This window comes from Gorilla gorilla, chromosome 4 (genome assembly GCF_029281585.2).
Source record: "Gorilla gorilla gorilla isolate KB3781 chromosome 4, NHGRI_mGorGor1-v2.1_pri, whole genome shotgun sequence".
Taxonomy (NCBI): domain Eukaryota; kingdom Metazoa; phylum Chordata; class Mammalia; order Primates; family Hominidae; genus Gorilla; species Gorilla gorilla.
Window position 1 is genome coordinate 79446848 of NC_073228.2, and position 24279 is coordinate 79471126.

General features: G+C 44.9%; 1 long non-coding RNA gene across 1 annotated transcript; it reads right to left on the reverse strand.

Annotated features, from left to right (window-relative positions):
- Positions 1–2215: 2215 nt before the first annotated feature.
- LOC101150571 (uncharacterized) lies at positions 2216–18659 on the reverse strand. The gene is made up of 3 exons (XR_008679492.2): positions 18258–18659; positions 9260–9334; positions 2216–2471 (listed from the first exon to the last, which is right to left on the reverse strand). It is a non-coding gene; the product is annotated as an uncharacterized lncRNA (long non-coding RNA).
- Between the last annotated feature and the right edge of the window lie 5620 nt (positions 18660–24279).

The following is a 24279-nucleotide window of genomic DNA, read 5'->3' on the forward strand; positions in this document are numbered from 1 at the left end:
CCCAGGCTGGGTGACGAGAGAGACTCTGTCTCAAAAAAAAAAAAAAAGAAGAAGGTGGTGGGGGTGGTTTCAAGAAGCATAAGAGATATTAATATTGAATGTTTTCCCCAAAACAGCTAAATACAGGATAGCCTAATTCGTTTCAGAGAAGAACATTTCCACGTGCACTTCATTTTCATTTCACTTTTATTACATGAAATCTGTACTCAGCTCCTTCTCCATTTCTGCCAGCAAAACGTCACTTTGCAGGTCTGTCCTTTACAAGTAATGCTGAGTAGTTCACTTCAGAACCAGGCCTCAAAAACTGCAAGTCTTAAAATTTAACAAGGGGGTCTCAGAAAGAACAGGGAAGGTCAGAAAAAAATGTTACTTATTTATTTTATTTTTGAGACAGTCTCACTCTGTCGCCCAGGCTGGAGTGTAGTGGTGTGATCTCATCTCATTGCAACCTCCGCCTCTAGTTTAAGCAATCCTCCCACCTCAGCCTCCCAGGTATCTGGGATCACAGGCACGTGCCACCACACCCAGCTAATTTTTGTATTTTTTGGTAGAGACGGGGTTTCACATGTTGGCCAGGCTGGTCTTGAACTCCTGACCTCAAGTGATCCACCTGTCTCGGCCTCCCAAAGTGCTGGGATTACAGGTGTGAGCCACTACGCCTGGCCCTTTATTTTTATTTTATTTTTTTGAGACAGTCTCATTCTGTCACCCAGGCTGGAATGCAGTGGTGCGATCACAGCCCTGCAGCCTCAACCTCCTGGGCTTGAGTGATCCTCCCACCTCAGCCTCCTGGGTAGCTGGGGCTACAGATGCAAGCTACTACACCCAGCTCATTTATGTATTTTTAGTAGAGACAGGATCTCGCTATGTTGTTTAGGCTGGTCTCAAACTCCTGGGCTCAAGCAATCCTCCCATCTTGGCCTCCCAAAGTGCTGGGATTATAGGCGTGAACCACCACCCCTGGCCAGAGAGAATGTTCTACATCACAAAGTATTTAAAATAATTTATTCTAAATAATCTATTTTAAATAAAATATTTTAGATTATTTATAATCAGAATAAACTGTTTTAAATAAGCTGATTTGTGATGATGGTAACTTGAGAGCGGTCACCACAATCCTGCCCTCTGCTGTCAAATGGGAAGTGCAGAGTCATGTGAATATCTGTAACAGTTACCCACTTGTGCTGTGATTAAAATAAGCCTTTTCTTGCAAGTATAATGTGAACATAGACTTTAGAAATTGTTGCCATGTCTTGCACCAAAAAAAAAGGAAAAGAAGAAAAAGAAAAAGGAAGAAAAGAAGACCTACAAAAAGGACATTATTTCTACATGGTTACCTTAGTTGATAGTTGTTGCTCTGGTGATAGTGTTGTCATGGGCATCTCTGTATTCTTAACAGATACTTTTAAGGTTTACTTGTTAAATCTGAAGAGCATCGTTGGCCTTCTTTCTTCCCACATGCGTGATGGAAAATGTCCAACTCCTCTGGGCTTATTTAACAATGAGTTTGAGAGTTTGAATTAGGAAGCTGGACTCTGCTTATCAGGAAATTGTAATTCAACCTGCTTGGGACAGAAGTTGGCTCTTGTTACCATGTAGAAAAATGGTTTTTAATGACATCACATTTTTTAGTGATTGAATCTGGTGGGCATTACTAATTTCAAACTAATATATTACTTTTGTGATTACTTTGTTAACACTAAATTCTGGTTGGAAAGTCATAACATGAGGCTGGGTTCGGTGGCTCATGCCCGTAATACCAGCACTTTGGGAGGCCGAGGCGGGTAGATCACTTGAGCCCAAGAGTTTGAGACAAGCCTGGGCAACATGGCTAGACCCTGTCTCTACAAAAAGTACAAAAATTAGCCGGGCGTGTTGGCATGTACCTGTAGTCCAAGCTACTTGGGGGCTGAGGCGAGAGGATCACTTGAGTCTGGGAGGTCAGGGTTGCAGTGAACTGAGATCATCCCACTGCACTCCAGCCTGCATGCAGTGCCAGACCTTCTCTCAAAAAATAAAAATAAAAATAAAAGCTATAACACGATTTGGCAAAATTTTAATATTTCAGGATTTTCATAAATTCAAAAAGGGCTCTTCTGTAATTTGAACAGGGTCAATGGCTTTTGCTGTAGACTGTTTCTGAAAAGGGCAGGAGAGAGGAAAACATAAGATAGAGGAAAGAATAACATGAGCACTGAGGTCTCCAAGAAAATTGCTGAGCAGTTTTTATTGGGCACCTCTAATTAACATTTCAAATAACAGCATCATGCTTTTGCTTAATGTACAGTACATGACTCTCCTTCATACATATTCTCATCTTCTTTCCTAAAAGGGTAGACACAAACTCCTCTCAGTCACCGTATTCAGTTCTGTATGATGTTAATTCCTCTTCTATTTCAGGCACAGTCCTGGATAGTCTGTCCCTGGAGACTCTGAGGTTAATCACCACCCACTTTCCTTATGTAAAATAGCTGGAGAAAAGAGAAATAAAACTGAAATTGATTCATATATACAAATACAAGCAGAGACTAAAGTATGCATATTTACTACAGTCTTCTTTACTATAACTAGTCAGAGACCATCATTAATATTTATAACTTCCTTCTTTCACTACCTGTTTCATTGCTACCTTTGCCCTCAGTCACCCTCTCAGCTGATCAGGGTTCTGTATCTGGAGGAATGACCTAAAATTTTATTCCTGAAGGATCTGAGGCCATAGTGATCTCATTTTTATTGGGTTGCTATAATCTTCCATTAACTTTTACTGTTGGACATAGAAATACCAAGAGACCCACCCCACCCTGAGAATGCCCTAAGGTCCAGGCCTAATCTTCTCTGCCCACATTTTGCATCAGCAACACTATTTCTTCTTGGTAATCAGGGCCACTCAAGCCAGTATGTAACTCCCTTAATTGCCTGTTGGTTCAATGGAAGACCTCAAAATAGCTAGGAGGCAGTCTCAACTTCCAGCTAAATGGAATAATTGGTGTGTTTCCTGATAGAAGGATTCCTCCATTAGAAACGAAGACCTCTAAGCCAGATGATCTGTAGGAATGAGAAGCAAACTTTTTGTGAGTTTTATGTGTAGGAATGAAGGGACACCTCACACTCTTTGGGATGGCTATTATTTAAACAACAACAAGAACAACAAAATGGAAAGTGTTTGCAAAGCTGTGAAGAAAAGCTTCTCAAATTTAACTAAAGACATAAATCTGTACATCTACACATCCAAGAAGCTCAATGTGCTCTGAAGAGGATAACTCAAAGGAATATACACTGAGAACATTTAAATCAAACTGTCAAGGACAATGACAAAGACAGAATCTTAAAAGCAGCAAGAGAAAGGCAACTTATCCTCTGTCTATCATCTATCAACAGATGAATGGATAAGCAAGTAAAAGTGATCTTCAATAAGACTGACAGGTGATTTCTCACCAGTCCCCATGGAGGCCAGAAGGCAGGGGGGATAACATATTTAAAGTGCTGAAGAACTGTACACCAAGAATTTGATATCTGGCAAAATTATTCTTCAAAAATTCAATAGGGCCGGATGTGGTGGATTACACCTATAATCCCAACACTTTGCGAAGCTGAGGTGGGAGGATCACTTGAGCCTAGGACTTTGAGACCAGCCTGGGCAACATAACGAGACCCTGTCTCTACAAAAAATTTCTAAAAATTAGCCAAATGCAGTGTCACGCCTGTAGTCCCAGCTACTTGGGAGGCTGAGGTGGGAAGATTGCTTGAGCTTAGGAGTTCAAGGTTGCAGTGAGCCATGCCACTGTATTCAGTCTTGGTGACACAGTGAAACCCTGTCTCAAACAAAAAGGCACTTGAGCTTCACGTGCCTGCTTGGGTCTCTTCCAGCATACTTTCCTTTCTTTACTGTTTTAAAGCCTTTTTAAATAAACTTCCACTCCTGCTCTGAAAAAAAAAAAGAAAAGAAAAGAAGGAAGAAAAAAAAAAAGAAATACAGACATTCCCAGATATACAAAAGTTAAGGGAATTTTTCATTTATAGACCTTCCCTACAAGAAATGCTAAACCCCTTCAAGGCTGAAATGAAAGGACACCAGATAGTAACTCAAAGCTATATGAAGAAAGAAACTGGTAAAGGTAACTACTTAGGGAAATATAAAAGCCAGTATTGCTGTACTTTTGGTAACTTCTCTTTTTTTCCTATATAATTAAAAAACAAATACATAAAATAATACTTGCAAATCTATGTTAATAGGCTCACAATATATAAAGATGTAATCTGTGACTAACAATATAAAGGAGAAGGGTTGGAGATGTATAGGACGAGAGTGTTTATGTACTACTTAAACTAAGGTGGTATTTTTCAAACTAGGTTGTTACGAGTTTAAGATGTTATATGTAATTTACAAGGCAACCACTTAGGCGATTACTAAAAAAAGACAGAAAAGGAAAGAAGAAAGAAATCAAAATGAAACATTACAAAAAATCAACTAAATACAAAAAAGGCAGTAATGGAGGAATTGAGGAACCAAAAACCATATAAGACACACAGAAAACAAATAGATAAATGGCAAGAACTCTACAAAATTTGTAGATTTGTATCCTAATCTGATTTTCTGTCTCTGTGAATTTGACAGAAAGCAGATTAGAGGCTACCAGAGACTGGCTCATGGGGGAGTAGGGAGTTCTTGCAGAACACTACCATAACCCCAGAAAGTGTCCTCATGCCCCTTCTGGTCAGTCTTCATTGACAATCTCCCAAAGCAATTCACTGTCCTGATTTTTTTCCAACATGGATTTATTTAGCCTCTTCTAGAACTTTGTTTAAATGGAACCATAGAGCATGCTTCCTTTAAGGCTTCTGTCACTCAGCAAAATGCTTTTGAGATTCATCTATGTTGTGGGTAGCAGTGACTCATTCCTTTTTATTACTGAGTAGTGTTCCAATGAATGAATTTACTACAGTTGAGCATTTTCCTATGGATGGCTGCTAAGGCTGCTTCCTGTTTGGGATTACTGTGAGTAAACCAGAAACGTACATTGTAGTACAAGTCTTTTGGTGAAAACATATTTCATTCCTCTTGGTGCACACCAAAGGGTGGGACACTGGGTCAGAGAGTAGGTGCATGTTTAGTTTTACAAGAAACTCCCAGGCCTAGGTTGCAGTGAACCAAGATCACACCACTCCACTCCAGTCTGGGTGACAGAGTGAGACTCCATCTCAAAAAAAAAAAAAAAAAAGAGGAAGAAAAGACAAACTCCCAGGCCTTTTCTAAAAGCGATTGGACCAGTAATGTTTGAGAGCTCTGGTTGTTCCACATCCTCACAAATATTTGACTTTGTGGGTTATTTTAATTTTAGCAATTTTGAGGGTATAAAATGGTGTGTGACGGATGTGAAATGTAGTTTTAATTTACATTTCCCTGATGACTAACAATATTGAACATTTTCATGGGTTAATTGGCTACTCATATGTGTCTTCTTCACAAAGTGTCTGTTCTAATCTTTTACTTATTTTTTTTATCAAGAATACAATACATTGTTATTAACTGTAGTCACCATGTTTTACAATAGGCCTCTTGAACTTATTCCTGCTGTCTAACTGAAATTTGGTATCCTTTGATCAACATCACCCCATCTCTCCAGCCCCTGGTAACCATATCTGACTCTGCTTCTATGAGTTCCATCAATTTTTTTTTTTTTTTTTTTTTTTTTTGGAGACAGGGTCTCACCCTATCGCCCAGGCAGGAGTGTAGTGGCATAATCTCTGTTCACTGCAGCCTCAACCTCCCAGGCTCAAGCAATCCTCCCACTTCAGCCTCCTGAGCAACTGGGACTACAGGCACATGCCACAATGCCTGGTTAATTTTTGCATTTTTAGTAGAGATGGGGGTTTCGCCATATTGGCCAGGCTGGTTTCTAACTCCTGGCCTCAAGTGATCCCCTTGCCTCAGCCTCCCAAAGTGCTAGGATTACAGGCATGAGCCACTGCACCTGGCCAAGTTCGACCTTTTTTAGATTCCACACGTAAGTGAGACTATGCAGTATTTATCTTTCAGTACCTCACGTTTTTCACATAACGTATCATCCTCCAGGTTCATCCATGGGAATCTTTTACCCATTTTTAAATTCAGTTATTGGGGTTTTATTATTGAGTTGCAGGAACTTTAAAAGTACACGATGGGTACTAGTGAGGCACGAGAATAGGGTCTGGAGGCAAGGAACCTAAAAGCAATTAGCACTGACTTCCTAGAACTGAATCAAAAGGAAAACCTCTCCACAGCAAAGTAACAGAGGATCAAAGGCTACTCCCTTTGCACTGCCTTGAAGATGAAAAATGGAAAGTACTTCTGATTGATTCCCTCCCACAAATAAATAAGAAATATTTATTTTTTGAGGCAGGGTTTCGCTCTGTCACCCAAACTGGAGTGCAGTGACACAATCCTGGCTCACTGCAGCTTCCAACCCCCCAGACTCAAGAGGTCCTCCCACCTCAGCCTCCCAGGTAACTGGGACTACAGGTATAGACGACCATATTCTGGCTAGTTTTTGTTTTTTGTAGAGACAGGGTTTCGTCAGGTTGCCCAGGCTGGTCTTGAATTCCTGGCCTCAAGCAATCTACCTGCCTCGGCCTCCCAAAGTGCTGGGATTACAGGCATGAGTCACTCTGCACCCAGCCAAAATAGGAATTTTTAAAAATAAACCACCAAAGATGTGGTGGCCAAACCCTTGCTGGAGAGATGAGACCTGTGACACTGGGATCCAACCAACCATCTCAGCAGAAACAGCTTGGATAGAATAAGAAAACAGCCCTTCCTGGAGGAGAAAACAGCCCTAGAGACACAGAGACAAAGGAGAATGCCATATGAGGATGGAGGCAGAGACAGGGTGAGAGCTACCTACAAGCCAGGGACACCAAGGGGCATGGCAGCCTCCAGAACGGGCGGGGGAGAGAAACCAACCCTGGGACACTTCGATTTCAGGCTTCCAGTTTTCAGAACTGAGATTTATATTGTCTTTCTTTTCTTTTCTTTCTCTTTCTCTCTTTTTTTTTTTTTTTTTTTTTTTTTTTTTTTTTTTTTGAGACAGAGTTTCACTCTGTTACCTAGGCTGGAATGCAGTGGCGCCATCTCAGCTCACTGCAACCTCCACCTTCCAGGTTCACGTGATTCTCATGCCTCAGCCTCCCGAGTAGCTGGGATTACAGGTACACAACACCACGCCTGGCCAGATTTATATTGTTTCAAGATACTCCATTTGTGGTAATTTGTTATGGCAGTCCTTGGAAACGAATACACATACTTTAAAAAATAATTATATAGCAAAAATCTCTGGGGAGGAAGGACCCTGCCAGGGTAAATTAGCATACATTCTTGGAGGGCAATTTGTAATTGGTTACAGTTTGCACAAAGGAAGAGATTCCAGGTCAATTTCACCTGCTATTGTTTACAAGAACAAAAGATGGAAACAATTAGTAGCAGGCTGATAGATACATTATAGAACATCGACTCACTGTAAACACACAAAAGGAACAAACACAGGACTGTTGGTAAGATTTTCTTTAAAAAGAGAGACCTGAAGCAAATACGGTGAAATATTTTTAAAATAAAATGACATAATGGGGATGCAACAGCAAAATACACAAAGGTGGAACCCCTACAGGACGAAGGCACCCAGTTTTTAAAAAATAAATACATTACAAGGAAGGAAAAAAAACAGAGTGAACGCCACTAGCAGAGACTCATGGAGGTTCTGGTTGTGTGTGGCAGAGTAAGTACCTACGGGAATGGACCTTTCTGCGGAGAATGAGTGGAAACTCTGGCCAGGCACAGTGCCTCACGCCTGTGATCCCAACACTTTGGGAGGCCAAGGCAGACGAATCACCTGAGGTCGGGAGTTCAAGACCAGCCGGACCAATATGGTGAAAATCCATCTCTCCTAAAAATACAAAAATTAGCCAGGCTATGGTGGCATGTGCCTGTAATCTCAGCTACTCAGGAGGCTGAGGTGGTAGAATCACATGAACCCAGGAGGCGGAGGTTGCAGTGAGCCGAGATGGCGCCACTGCACTCTAGCCTGGGCAACAGAGGGAGACCTTGTCTCAAAAAAAAAAAACCTTCTTTTATTTTTACTATCCTGGAATGTAATATATCTGAGGAAATTTGCTGTTAATGCCTAGATGTGAGGAAACGGAGAATCGTGGAAAATTGTCTCTCAACAGCAGCAAGAGGAAAGCAGTTTATCACACATGGAAGTGAGAGGTGACAACGCGCTAGCAGCCCTCGCTCTCAGCTCCTCCTCGGCCTCGGCGTTCGAGGAGCCCTTCAGCCTGCCGCTGCGCTGTGGGGGCCCCTCTCTGGGGCTGGTCGAGGCGGAGCCGGCTCCCTCTGTTGGCGGGGAGATGTGGAGGTAGAGGCACAGGTGGGAGCCGGGGCTGTGAGCGGTACTCGCTGGACGGCGCGGGTTCCGGTTGGGCGTGGGCTCCGCGGGCCGCCGGCTGGCACCTGCTAGGCTTGATCCGGGGACAAGCTCCCTCTGGGATGCTGGAGTGCACGGGCTAGGTGCTGCAAAGTCCTGAGGTGTGTGCCATTAAGAGGTGAAGTCGGCTGGGCTTCCGGGTTGGGTGGGGACCTGAAGAACTTTTGTGTCTAGCTAAAGGTTTGTAAATGTACCAATCAGCACTCTGTATCTAGCTAAAGGTTTGTAAATACACCAATCAGCACTCTGTGTCTAGCTAAAGGTTTGTAAACACACCAATCAGCGCTCTGTGTCTATCTAATAGGGTAGGGGACTTGGAGAACTTTTTGTGTCTAGCTAAAGGATTGTAAATGCACCAATCAGTGCTCTGTGTCTAACTAAAGGTTTGTAAATGCACCAATCAGCGCTCTGTCAAAATGGACCAATCAGCTTTCTGTAAAATGGACTAATCAGCTCTCTGTAAAATGGACCAATCAGCTCTCTGTAAAATGGACTAATCAGCTCTCTGTAAAATGGACCAATCAGCAGGATGCGGGTGGGGCCAGATAAGGGAATAAACGCAGGCCACCCAAGCCAGCAACGGAAGATCTGCTGGGGTTCCCTTCCATGCTGTGGAAGCCTTGTTTTTTCTCTCTTTGCCATAAATTTTGCTGCTGCGCACTCTTTGGGTCTGTGCTGCCTTTGTGACCTGTAACACTTACTGCGAAGGTGTGCAGCTTCATTTCTGAGGCCAGCGAGACCAGGAACCCACCGGGAGGGACGAACAACTCCAGATGTGCAGCTTTAGGAGCTGTAACACTCACCGCCAAGGTCTGTAGGTTCACTCCTGAAGCCAGCAACACCACGAACCCACCAGAAGGAACAAACTCCGAACATGTCTGAACATAAGAAGGAAGAAACTCCGGACACACCATCTTTAAGAATTGTAACACTCACCGCATGGGTCCATGGCTTCATTCTTGAAGTCAATGAGACCAAGAACCCACCAGTTCCAGACACAGAAGGAAAAGCCTGGAATGGCTGCTAACTTCTCATCAGAAATGAGGGGGCTGGAAGACACTGAAACATCTTTGAAGTGCCAAAAGAAAAAAATTCTAACCCAGATTCTATTTCCGACAAAAAAGATTTGTTTTTCTTTTTCTTTTTTGAGAGGGAGTCTTGCTCTGTCACAGGCTGGAGTGCAGTGGTGCAACCTTGGCTCACCGCAACCTCCACCTCCCTAGTTGAAGCAATTCCCCTGCCTCAGCCTCCCAAGTAGCTGGAATTACAGGAGCATGCCACCAAGCCAGGCTAATTTTTTTTTGTATTTTTAGTAGAAACAGGGTCGGACCATGTTGGCCAGACTGGTCTCAAACTCCTGACCTCAGGCAATCCGCCTGCCTTGGCCACCCAAAATGCTGGGATTACAGGTGTAAGCCACTGCACCCAGCCAGAAGATTTTTCAAGAATGAACATTAAATGAATGTACAGGCCGGGTGTGGTGGTTCATGTCTGTAATCCCAGCACTTTGGGAGGCTGAGGCAGGCTGATCACCTGAGGTCACGAGTTCAATACTAACCTGGCCAACATGGTGAAACTCCATCTCTACTAAAAATACAAAAATTAGCCAGGTGTGGTGGTGCACACCTGTAGTCCCAGCTATTCAGGAGGCTGAGGAAGGAGAATCACTTGAACCCAGAAGGCAGAGGTTGCAGTGAGCTGAGATCACCCCACTGCACTCCAGCCTGGGTGACAGAGTGAGACTCCATCTCAAAAATAGAAAAATAGATTTACAGATTTTAAAAATTGAAAATTATACTATAAAAAATTAAAATTATACTTTTAAAAATTAAAAGAATTCATCACTAGTATACCTGCACTGCAAAAATCCTAAAAGAAATTATTCAGCCAAGGGGAAAGAATACTAGATGAAAACCAGAACTTTAGGAAAAAATAGAGTGTCAAGGCCAGGCATGGAGGCTCATGACTGTAATTCTAGCACTTTGGGAGGCTGAGGTGGGAGGATTACTTGCGTCCAGGAGTTTGAGACCAGCCTGGGGAACATAGGGAGGCCCTATCTCTACAACAAACAGAAAAAAAAAAAAAGCCGGGTGTGGTGGTGCACGACTGTAGTCACAGCTACCCAGGAAGCTGAGGCAGGAGAATTGCTTGAACCTGGGGAGTCAAGCCTGCAGTGATCTATGACTACACCACTGCACTCAAGCCTGGATGACAGAGTGAAACCCTGTCTCAAAAAAAAAAAGAGGGCTTACTGTAAAACTACAGTAATCAAACCAGTATGGTACTGGTAAAAGGATAAACAGATCAATGGAACAGAATAGAAAGCCAATAAATAAATCCATATTTATATTATTTAATTTTTGACAAAGGCCCAAAGCAATCCAATGAAGAAAGTAAAGTCAGCCAGGCATGGTAGCTCATGCCTCTAATCCCAGCACTTTGGGAGGCTGGGGTGAGAGGATCACTTGAGCCTAGGAGTTTGATTCCAGCCTGGGCAACATAGTGAGACCCTGTTTCTACCAAAAAATATGTACAAAAATTAGCTGGGCATGGTGGCATGCGCTGGTAGTCCCTGCTGTGGTTGGAGGATAGCTTGAGCCTGGGAGATTGAGGCTGCAGTAAGCTGTGATCGAGCCACTGCACTCCAGCCTGGGCAACCCCATCTCAATTTTAAAAAGAAAAAAAATACTGGGTGCGGTGGCTCACTCCTGTAATCCCAGCACTCTGGGAGGCTGAGGCGGGTGGATCACGAGGTCAGGAGTTCACGACCAGCCTGGCCATCATGGTGAAACCCCATCTCTACTAAAAATACAAAAATTAGCTAGGTGTGGTGGTGGGCGCCTGTAATCCCAGCTACTCGGGAGACTGAGGCAGGAAAATCACTTGAAACCAGAAGGTGGAGGTTGCGGTGAGCTGGGATCGCAGCATTGCACTCCAGCCTGAGCAACAAGAGTGAAATGCCATCTCAAAAAAAAAAAAGTGTTTTCAATACATGGCTCTGGAATTACTATATGTCATTATGGGGTAATAAATGAACGTTAATCTCATACAAAATTCAAAATTCAGTCAAGATGAACCATAGACCTAAACATAAAAGGGTGAAAACAGGATTATGCCTTCAGGAATTGGTGGGAGCGGGGTGTGGGGGTGGTAGACAAAAGTTTCTTAGGTCAGAAAATAATAATAAAGTAAGTTCTGATAAACTTTACTAAATTAAAACTGAACATCAAAAACTCTATTAAGAAAATAATTCGGCAAGCCACATGGGGGTGGGGGGAATATGCAAAAAAAAGTGTGAAAAAGGACTAGTATTACCAGTCGAGGGTCTTGACTACAAGTCATCCAGGTTCTTGATGTTTTGAACAAGACTGGGTCAAAACGCACAAACAAAGCAATGAAAGAATGAAGCAACGAAGGCACAGATTTATTGAAATGAAAGTACACTCCACAGAGTTGGGAGCAGGCTTGAGCAAGCAGCTCAAGAGCACTGGTTACAGAATTTTCTGGGGTTTAAATACCTTCTAGAGGTTTCCCATTGGTTACCTGGTTACACCCTATGTAAATGAAGGAATGGCCCACGACCAGTCTGACTGTCTGGGGAAGGCTACCAATCAGAAGCTGAAGTGAAGTTACAAAGTTACACCCGTGTGCATATGAAGGTTAGGCCCATGACCAGTTTGATTGGTTGTGGGAGGCGACCAATCAGAGGTACTTTCCATCTTTCATCTGCAAAGTAGTACAAACGGAGTAGCCTCTGATCCTTCTGTTACTTTGGTGTGGAGAGGTGGGATTTTCCTTTTGATTCAGCTCTAGGAAGTCTGTGCTAATCAGCCTTAGGTTCCCTGCCTCCAGACCCTATTCCCCTGCCTCATACCCAGTAGTGGAATTGCTGGATTATATGTTAGTTTATTTTTAGTTTTTTGAGGAACCTCCATACTGTTTTCCATAATGCTGTACTAATTCACATTCCCACCAACAAAAGGGAAAATGGTTCCCTTTTCTCCACATCCTTTTCAACACCTGTTACCCCTTGTCTTTCTGATAACAGCCATTCTAACAGGTGTGAGGTGATATCTCATTGTGATTTTAATTTGTATTTTCCCCATGATTAGTGATGATAATTTTTTTTTCATTTACCCATTGGCCGTTTGTATGTCTTCTTTGAGAAGTGTCTATTCATGTCCCTCCCCTATTTTTTAATTGGGTTGTTTTCTTGCTATTGAGTTGGGTTCTTTATATATTTTGGATATTAACCCATTATCAGATGTATGGTTTGAAAATATTTTCTCCATTCTACAGGTTGTCACTTCACTCAGTTGATTGTTTCCTTTGCTGTGCAGAAGTGTTTCATTTTCATGTAATCTTATCTACATCTTTTGCTTTTGTTGCCTATGTTTTTGGGGTCATAGCCAAAAAGTTATTGCCCAGACCAGTGGAGCTCATGGGGCTTTTCCCCTCTGTTTTCTTCTAGTAGTTATACAGTTTCAGATATATTTAAGTCTTTAATCCATTTTGATTTTTGTATATGGAGTGAAATAAAGATCTAATTTTATTCTTTTGCTTGTGGACATCCAGTTTTCCCCACACCATTTGTTGAAGAGATGTCCTTTCTCCATTGTGTGTTCTTGGTACCTTCACCAAAAATCAGCTGGTTATAACTGCATGAATTTATTTCTCGACTTTCTAATCCGTTCCATTGGTCTATGTGTCTGTTTTTATGCCAGTACCATGCTATTTGGATTACTAAGCTTTGTGATATATTTTGAAGCCAACTAGTGTGATGCCTCCAGCTTTGGTTTTGTTGCTCAAGATTGTTTTGACCATGCAGTGTCTTTTGTGTTTCCATATGAATTTTTTTTTTTCAAGATGGAGTTTCGCTCTTGTTGCCCAGGCTGGAGTGCAATGGCACAATCTTGGCTCACTGCAATGGTTGCACTCCACCTCCTGGGTTCAAGAGATTCGCCTGCCTCAACCTCCCAAGTAGCTGGGACTACAGGCACCTGCCACCATGCCTGACTAATTTTTTGTATTTTTAGTAGAGACAGGGTTTCACCATGTTGGCCTGGCTGGTCTCAAACTCCTGACCTCAGGTGATCCACCTGCCTTGGCCTCCCAAAGTGCTGGGATTACAGGCGAGAGCCACTGTGCCCGATCTGGTTACATATGAATTTTACTATCATTTTTTATATTCCTGTGAAAAATGTTGCTGGGAACAGGCCCCCCAAATCTGGCCATAAACAGGCCATGAGAAACTGGCCATAAACTAAATCTCTGCAGCACTGTGACATGCTTGTGATGGCTATGACACTCACGCTGGAAGTTGTTGATTTACTGGAATGAGGGCAAGGAACACCTGGTCCACCCAGGGCAGAAAACCACTCAAGGCGTTCCTAAACCACAAACAATAGCATGAGCGATCTGTGCCTTAATAATATGTTCCTGCTGCAGATAACAAGCCAGAGTCTGTCCCTTTGTTTCCCATAAGGAATGCTTTTAGCTAATCTATAATCTATAGAAATAATGCTTATCACTGTCTTGCTGTCAATAAATATGTGGGTCAAACTCTGTTCGTGGCTCTCAGCTCTGAAGGCTGTCAGCCCCTGATCCACTTTGCACTCTATTTTTGTGTCTTTGTCTTCATTCCTCTAGCGCTGCTGGGTTGAGGTCTCCACAACAGAGCTGGCCTTGGTAAGTGGCGCCCAAATGTGGGGCTCAAACCCGGGTTGAAGGGCTGCCGGAGCAACGGTTGGAGAATGTGGACCTACACTGGAGGACACCCGAGTACTCTTAAGCAATCCCTGTGGTGAGTAAGGGGAGCTCGGAAGCATCCGGGTAACAATGGGACAAGGGTCCAGCAGGCAGGAGGCTTATATGAGTCTGCTTCGGCAGCTGCTCAGAAAAGGAGGAGTGAAGGTTAGCACTAGCCGACTTATGCAGCTTTTTAGTGCAGTAGAGAAATATTGCCCCTGGTTTCTGGACTGAGGAACTATGAATGTAGAGGTCTGGGAGAAGGTAGGCAGCTCACTGAAAAAGGCATATAAGGATAGTGCTGAGGATATTCCTGTAACTGTCTGGTCAGTGTGGGCTCTGGTTCGTTCCACCTTGGAGCCTTTTCACACAGATGATAAGGAGGAGGAATCAGAGGAAGAAGGAGAGTATAATGAAGTAACAGAAGAGGTGACAGAGCAGGTTTGCTTGCCAGCTAAAGCGGCAAAGGAGGGAGAGGTTTGTCCCTACCCCTCTACACTGCCTCATTATTTTGAAGAAAAAGAGTGGCCTGACCCTCGGATCTTTCTTTTCCAGAGGACACTGGACGAAAAGCAGTTGCCCCAGTGACTGTTCGAGCAGCACCTCGAGTGACCACTCTCAGTTCTATTCAGGCAGGAATCCAGCAAGCTAGGCGAGAGGGTGATATGAACGCTTGGCAGTTCCCTGTTAGAATACACCCACCTGATCAACAGGGGAATAGTATAGTTACATTTGGGCCTTTTCCTTTTAAAGTACTTAAATAATTTAAACAAGCTATTAATCAATATGGACCAGTTTCTCCTTTTGTGATGTGACAGTTAAAGAATGTTGCTGTCTCCAGTGGGATGATTTCTACTGACTGGGACGCTTTTACTCGAGCTTGCCTGACTCTGCTCAGTTCTTACGATTTAAAACTTGGTGGGCAGATGAAGCTTCCATTCAGGCTGCTTGCAACGCCCAGGCCCAACCTCAAATTAATATAACTGCAGACCAACTTTTGGGGGTCGGCAGCTGGGTTGGTTTAGATGCATAAGTGGTAATGCAGGATGATGCCATAGAGCAGCTTAGAGGAGTGTGCATTAGAGCATGGGAAAAATCACTTCAGGAGGAGAACAATACCCTTCCTTTAGTGCTGTAAAATAGGGACCAAAAGAACCATATGCAGATTTTATAGTTCGGTTACAGGAGTCTCTTAAAAAGGTGATTGCAGATTCGGCTGCTCAGGATATAGTGTTGCGGTTACTAGCTTTCAACAATGCCAATCCTGAGTGCCAAGCCGCTCTGCGACCTGAGGGAAAGCACATTTAGTTGATTATATTAAGGCCTGTGGCAGTATTGGAGGTAATCTGCATAAAGCTACTTTGTTGGTGCAAGCTATGGCAGGACTGAGAGTGGGTAAAGGAAATACTCTGTTTCCTGGAGCTTGTTTTAACCGTGGGAAGCATGGTCATATTAAAAAAGAATATAGAAAGAATCAGCGAGTCAAGCTGCCAGGTGGAGGAAAAAAGAAAACTGCGGAGCCTCAAATATGTCCAAAATGTAAAAAAGGAAAACATTGGGCTAATAAATGTCACTCTAAGTTTGATAAAGATGGGAACCTGATTTCGGGAAATGCCATGAGGGGCCTGTCCTGGGCCCCGTTCTAAACCAGGGCATTTCCAGCTCAGGCCATTCCCTCACCCCTGTACAATGTCTGTCCCCTGCTACAGCCGGTAGTGCCGCAGTAGATTTATGCTGCACAAAAGCCGTGAGCCTTCTGCCTGGGGAACCCCTGCAAAAAGTGCTAACAGGCGTCTGTGGACCCTTGCCAGCAGGGATGGTAGGATTACTTCTAGGCAGGTCTAGTTTAAATTTAAAAGGAGTGCAAGTACATATAGGAGTCATTAAGATTACAATGGGGAAATTCAAATTGTTATAACTACTTCTGTTCCCTGGAAAGCAGAGCCAGGAGAGCATACAGCATAGCTCCTTGTTGTGCCGTATATGGAAATGGGGAAAAGTAAAATTAAATGAACAGGAGGATTTGGAAGCACAAATAAACAAGGCAAAGCAGCTTATTGGCTAAATCAAATTACTGATAAACGTCCTACCTGTGAAATAACTATTCAGGGAAAGAAATTTAAAGGATTGGTAGATACAGAGTGGACATTTCAATCATTTTTCTGCAGCACTGGCCGTCCGCGTGGACAATTCAACCTGTATTTTTAGAAGCAGCACTCCCTTTCCAGTGGCAAAATCTGTAACGTTTCCTGGGACTTCCATAATAAATTGCCACACACTTGGTGGCTTAAAACAACGGAAATTGATTCTCTCATGGTCCTTGAGGCCAGAACTTTGAAATCAAGGTTTTGGCAGGGTTATGCTCTGACAGCTCCATGAAGAATCCACTGTTGCCCCTTCCTGATTCTGCTGGCTGCCAGCAATCCTTGGTGTTCCTTGGGTTGAATCATCCCAACCTCTGCCTCCGTCTTTACATGGCCTTCTTTCTGTGCACCTGTTTGTCATCGAATCTCTCTCTTTGTGAGGAATCAGCCATTGGATTTAGGGCCCATCCTAATCCCGTATGACCTCATCTTAACCTGATTACATCTGCAAAGACTCTATTTTCAAATAAGTACCAGAGGTTAGGACTTTAACATATTTTGGCGGGGGTGGACATAATTCAACCCACAACAAAAATCTCTGGATCTTTGACATTCTGCTGCATCCTGCAGCTGACACTCTCCAATGACTGTTGTGATTTCTTGATGCCAACAGTTGGATGGATACAAACCCAGATACCACATGGCTTTTGGTCAGTATCTCCAGAAGACTCCAACTTTTTCCTGCTAACGTGGACTCTCATTTCCCTGCCTGGTGCATATATTAACTATTTGACCTGACCAGAATCCCAGCTCCCAACTCTCCTGTTTTGTTTTGGCTTTTCTTGAGACAGGGTCTTGTCACCCAGGCTGGAGAGTAGAAGAGTGATCACAGCTCACTGCCACCTCAACCTCCTGGGCTCAAGTAATCCTCTTGCCTCAGCCTCTCAAAGCACTGGGATTACAGGTGTAAGCCACCACACTGGCCCCAACTCTCTGTTCCTGATACAAGTAATTTTGGGCATCCTCCTTCCCACTCAGTGCAGCTGTGTGGGGCCTGCTTGTCAAGGTGCCTGTCCTCCCCTGGCCAAGATGGGCTGGGTGACTCAAGTTAGCCAATCAGACTCTTCCTACTAGGGCTTTGACACCTAGGTAGAGTAGCAAGATGATGGAAAAATAGATGGGATGAATTCAACTTTGTTTTGTGGTCCCCCAGGCCACTCTCAGGTTTGATGATTCGCTAGGAGGGCTCACAGAATTTGGAAAAACTGTTATGCTCACAGTTACAGTTTATTATGGGAAAAGAATACATCAAAGACTTGCCAGAACTTGGGGATAAAAAGAATACAGATTAAAATCAGCACAGGATAAAGGGACAATAGGGCAGAGTTCAGGAGAAACCAGGGGTGAACTTCCAGGAGTTCTCTGCGGAGTCACATGGACAACACTTAATCCTCCCAGCAACAACATGTGACAATACACACCAATTACTGTCAATGAGGAAAGCTTACCCAAGTCTTGGTGCCAGGATTTTTATTGGAGGTCAGTCATATAGGCATGGAGCATCTACATGACTGGCCTTAGCAATTTATTCCTCAGTTCTCCACCCATCCAGAAGTCAAAGAGATACAGCATGGCCCAGGGCTCCCAGCAAATAAAAACGGGTCTTCCCCATAAACCACATTGTTAGCATAAGGTGTAGGCAGGGCTGAAGTCTCAGGTCACAAAGGTGCTCTCCTCAGGCGTATTCCAAAGACCCAGAAGTTAGCTCCCCAGAGCTGGTCAGGGGCCAGTCTTTCCTTCGGAATGTTCAGGATTTGAGCAACCCAGTTCCACCGAGGTAACCCTTTTTAGCACACACTTACTCCCTGATACTCAACATTTCATGAGAGGAGAGGGAGTTTCTACTCCACTCCTCAGAATGGAGATTGGTGGGGAAAACATATATCTTATGCGAGGCCGACTGACTTACCTGATTGTGGAGGTTTGAGAGACAAAACTGAGCTTGTCCTGTTCAGCGCTCCCTTAGGATCCCCGCGCAGCACTTCCGGCTTGCTCTCCGCCATGTTGGATCTCAGGCTTGCACACCCATTCCTGCCCAGGGGCTTTTGTCCTTGCTGTTCCCTCTGCCTGGAATGCTCTTCCTCATGCATCTCCGTGGCCTCCTCCACTTCATTCGGGCTTCACTAAACTTCATAGGGGCCGGTATACATTTTCCTCATTATCACATTTGCTGGTTGTTCCTAATAGAAAAATAGGTCAGCAGCCTCGCTGGAGGGAACTCGGCAGCCGTGAGTCAGGGGAAGAGCATGTGTCTGCCACAGCTCAGCTCTCACTGCTGCTGTAGAGCCACTGCCTCCAGGCCCAGCTGCAGCTGCTTCTGTTAATTAATCTTCTTTCATTTGTTGGGGCTGAACAAGACCCCCCCACAGACCACATGGGCCTGAGGATGAAATTTTCTATGGTGCAGAAAGATTTCAAACGGGAACTAACATGTCTGTGACAAGTGGAATTGTGGCAGAAAAGGCTAGCTGTAGCCCATATCCATTCTCCCCTTCAACTCTTAGTGTTATAACAAAAGAATCCTTGAGTTTTAACAAGGTTGGCAGAGGCTCAATGTTGCGGAGAAAGGAGGCTACAGACTCGTAATTCAAAAGCAAGACTTTGCTGTTTATAAGAACTGCATCGGCTGGGCACAGTGGCTCATGCCTGTAATCCCAGCACTTTGGGAGGCCGAGGCAAGTGGATCACCTGAGGTCGGAAGTTCGAGACCAGCCTGACCAACGTGGAGAAAATGGTGAAACCCCATCCCTCCTAAAAATACAAAATTAGCCGGGTGTGGTGGCGCATACCTGTAATCCCAGCTATTTAGAAGGCTGAGGCAGGAGAATCGCTTGAATCTGGGAGGCAGAGGTTGCGGTGAGCCAAGATTGCACCATTGCACTCCAGCCTGGGCAACAAGAGTGAAACTTCATCAGAAAGAAAGAGAGAGGGAGGGAGGGAGGAAAGAAGGAAGAAAGGAAGGAAGGAAAAGCCGGGAGGGAGGAAAGAAAGAAAGAGAGAAAGAAAGAGAGAGAAAGAAAAAAATTTGGGATTTTTGGGGTTGGCAGTATTTAGATGAGATTTTGTAACTGGAGTTGATAATGGAATGGGTTCAGACTTTTAGGGGTGTTGGAATAGGGTGACTACACATTGCAAGTGGGAAGAACATGAATTTATGGGAGCCAGAGGGTAGACAATTGTGGGTAGATTCGTATCTCTCAAAAAGATCTGTTGAAGTCCTGTTGTTTTAAGCCACCAACTTTGTGTTGATTTGCTATGGCAGCCACAGGAAACTACTCCAGCGGCCAGTGTGAAAGGGTTGTCAGTGGGAGGCCAGGCTCCACCAGGGGCCAGCATGCAGGAGGCTGTTCCCCAAAAGGGCTGTATGTGCAAAGTGGCCCCCAAATGCCAAAGGAGCCAAAAAACCAAAGAATGGGGCAGACAAATTCAGTTGTCGGTATAGGGTGATTTATTAGGGGCATTTACAGACAGAAGCATGGTCTTGGGTGGCCACAAGACAGGTAGATCCTCACACTGCAATCCCCCAGATCCAGGACTTATGTCTTGGAGAAGAAGCATAGTGCTCTGGAAGGAGTGTGTAGGTGGCTATGGGCATCACAGCCTATGATGTATGCAACAACATCCAGGGTTGTTTTGGAAGAAAGGTGAATCTTACAGTGACTAGGTGTTTCTACGTAAAAAGCAATATGTCAACCACACATTTTGGAGGCATTCCTGGACTCAAGAGTTAGTCAGAAGTCGCATGGTGGATTAGTATTTAAAAGAGTCACGCTTGACCCCACAGATGGAAGTTCTTAGATAAGAACTTATAAGAGCAAGGCAGGCCGGGCATGGTGGCTCACGCCTGTAATCCCAGCACTTTGGAAGGCCAAGGAGGGCAGACCACAAGGTCAGGAGTTTGGGACCAGCCTGGCCATTATGGTGTAACCCTGTCTCTCCTAAAAGTACAAAAAAAAATTAGCCAGGCATGGTGATGCACACCTGTAATCCCAGCTACTCAGGAGGCTGAGGCAGGAGAATTGCTTGAACCTGGGAGGCAGAGGTTGCGGTGAGCCGAGAGCCGAGATCGCGCCACTGCCCTCCAGCCTGGGCGACAGAGGGGGACTCCGTCTCAAAAAAAAAAAAAGCAAGGCAAAGGTCTCAGTCCTAAAGAGCCTTGGTCCTGGGGCGCCACAAACTGCTGTGGCTCACAGATGAAAATGAGGCCGGGCATGGTGGCTCACACCTGTAATCCCAGCACTTTGACAGGCCGAGGTAGGAGGATTGATTGAGGCCAGAAGTTTGACACCAGCCTGGGCAAAATAGCAAGACCCCATCTCTACAAAAAATTGTAAAAATTAGCCGGGCATGGTGTTGCACACTTACAGTCCCAGCTACTTGGGAGGCTGAGGTGGGAGGATGACTTAAGCCCTGGAGATTGAGGCTGCAGTGAGCTGTGATTGTACCACTCCACTCCAGCCTGGGTGACAGAGCAAGACCTCATCTAAAAAAAAAAAATCCAGGTAACTATCAGTGTCTCTCATGGCTGGAAGCTGCCACATGACTAAATTCTGACCAGTGAAGATCTGAGCACAAGTATCCTGTGTTCCTTTTAAGTGTGTATCCTTTAAGGGGCAGGATGGTACCTTCCCTGTCCTTCCCACTTCTCTGTTCCTGGTGGCTGTGGCTGGAGGTGGCAGTGTGCAGGGACACCATGCAGACCTGGCCGTACTGCAGGGATGATGGAGGCGGCCTGAGTTCTGGGCACTGGCGCTGCATCCCTGACGCCAGACTTCTTATACCCAAGGCGGCTCTGAAATAAGCATCTGTCTTGTTCAAGCTCTCTTGTTTTGTGTTGCTATTACACGTGGCCAAAGCTATATTCTAACATATGTAGAGACCTGGAATTGGGGTGTGAAATCCAGGCCGGATGGCCTAGGGAGTAGGGGGTGTGGTGGGTGGGGGAGCTCAGCTGAGGTGGGCGGTGCAGGCAGGGCGGGCTTGGAGCCCAGGCATCGGTCACATGGAAGGGACGGCCGCAGGAGCTGCCGAGTGGCCTTAGCTGTGGGCCTAGACACAGTTCTTGGGCTGAGTGGGACAGGAGCTGGGAGCAGGGGTGCCTCGGGCCTGGATCTCAGGTCGCCCTGCCACCCTGCATCAGTCCTAGGGCCTCACAGGTCCTGAGGTCCTGTTTTTCAAACTACAAGTCAGGACTCAGTAATGAGTCAGGAAATGAATTTAGAGACAAATTTTAGTGAAATAGAGGAGAAGATACCAGAGAGTATTATACCTAGCAGGCATAAGCATTGCTTGGTGACATCATTATTTCAGTTATATGCAGTCGGCCCTCTTTATCCATGAGTTCCACATCCTCGGATTCAACCAAGGGCAGATGGAAAACCTTTGAAAACGACAATAATAAAAAATAATATTTCAACAATAAAAAATAATACAAATAAAAATACAGTATAACAACTATTTTCACATCATTTACACTGTATGAGGTACTGTAGGTAACCTAGAGATGATTTAAAGGGCACGAGAAAGCCGGGCATGGTGGCTCACACTTGTAATCCCAATACTTTGGGAAGCCGAGGCGGGCAAATCACCTTAGGTCAGGAATTCCAGACCAGCCTGGCCAACATCACGAAACCCCATCTCCACTAAAAATACAAAAATTAGCCAGGCATGGTGGAGCAGCCTGTAGTCCCAGCTACTCGGGAGGCTGAGGCAGGAGAATCGCTTGAACCCAGGAGGCAGAGGTTGCAGTGAGCCGAGATTGTGCCACTGTACTCCAGCTTGGGGGACAGAGTGAGACTCCATATCAAAAACAAAACAAAACAAAACAAACAAACAAAACTACACAGGAGGATGTGCATGAGTTATATGCAAATACTATGCCATTTTATATCAGGGACTTGAGCCTCCCAGATTTAGGCATGTGCAGGGGTCCTGGAACCAATTTCCAATGGATTTCAAGGGACAGCGGCACACTCGTGTGTGTATGTGGGTATATGTGTGCATGTAAATGTGTGCACGTGTGTGCACGCATGTGTGTACCATGTTGCTAAGAAAATGTATTCCTGGCCAGGCACGATGGCTCACGCCTGTAATCCCAGCTTGGGAGGCCAAGGTGGGTGGTTCACCTGAGGTCAGGAGTTTGCGACCAGCCTGACCAACATGGAGAAACCCTGCCTCCACTAAAAATACAAAATTAGCCGGGTGTGGTGGCACATGTCTATAATTCCAGCTACTTGGGAGGCTGAGGCAGGAGAATCGCTTGAACTTTGGGGGGCAGAGCTTGTGGTGAGTTGAGATCATGCCATTGCACTCCAGCCTGGGCAACAAGAGTGAAACTCTGTCTCAAAAAAAAAAAAAAAAGAAAATGTATTCCTTTCTACAGATCTGGGCCAACAGTGGAAGCCACTGATGTGCAACTAAACCAAATGCTTGGCTTCCCCAGAAGTGTAGCCCTCATCAAAGAACAGATGTATTCACAGGAGTAAGGACATGCCCTCCTGCATACAAATCCCAGCACTGCACCTGTCAGTTTTGGGCATTGGACCTCTCCAGGTCTTGATTTCTTCATCTGCATCATGGGATAATCAGAGTACTTGCCTTGTGGCATTAATTACTGAGGAATGGACAAAAGAACATCTGCAGATCGGGGGGCGGTGGCTCACGCCTGTAATCCCAACACTTTGGGAAGCCGAGACGGGTGGATCATGAGGTGAAAAGATTGAGACCATACTGGCCAACGTGGTGAAACACTGTCTCTACTAAAAATACAAAAATTAGCTGGGCATGGTAGTGCGCGCCTGTAATCACAGCTGTTTGGGAGGCTGAGGCAGGATAATTGCTTGAACCGGGAGGCGGAGGTTGCAGTGAGCCAAAATCGTGCCACTGCAGTCCAGCCTGATAACAGAGGGAGACTCCATCTCAAACAAAAAATAATAATAATAAATAAATAAAATGGCCGGGCGTGGTGGCTTACGCCTATAATCCCAGCACTTTGGGAAGCTGGGGTGGGTGGATCACGAGGTCAGGAGATCGAGACCATCCTGGCTAATATGGTGAAACCCCATCTCTACTAAAAATGCAAAAAGTTAGCCCAGCGTGGTGGCGGGTGCCTGTAGTCCCAGCTACTTGGGAGGCTGAAGCAGGAGAATGGTGTGAACCCGGGAGGCAGAGCTTGCAGTGAGCTGAGATCACTGCCACTGCACTCCATCCAGCCTGGGCAACAGAGAGAGACTCTGTTTAAAAAAAAAAAATCTGCAAAGTGCTCAGCATGGGATGTGGCACATAGTTAGCCTGTCTTCTGCTTCCTTCTCATTATCATTACCAATCACAGTAATAGTAATTAGTATTACATTTATTGGACTTAAAACTTGTGGGGAAGAAGTATTATCATTATCATTGTCAGTTACACCTGAAGCAGATAGGGAACAGCATTTCCCCTCTAGAGACTAAGAATGCAAAATACATTTATCTAAAACTACAACTCTAGGTTTGGGATCAAAGGTTTGTATTGATGTTAACCCAATTGACCTAATGCCCTCTGCTGCAACATTTTGAATTTGGGTTTGACCTGGAGGCTTAGAGGGCTCACTCGTCAAACCCCTTGTTTCATAGGAGGCCCAGACAAGGGAAGAGATTTTCCCAGCCCAGGAGTTGAGGGCCTAGCACAGCCAAGAAGAGATCTGTGTCCTGAGGCCCTTCTCGAAGCCCTCTCTGGAGGCCTTTCCCACCCCAGTCCTGCAGTGGCTGCTGTCCATGTTCTTGGTCCTGACCCGTGGCATTAGCAACACAGCGCATTTGCTGTCCTCATGCACACAGCCACTCCCTCCTCCCCTCCTGAGGCCCCATGACCAGGCTGTGGGCGGTCTGTGCCCTTGGGGCTTATTCCAGGGCCTTGCCCAAAAGCATCACCCAGGCCTACTCGTAGCCTCCCG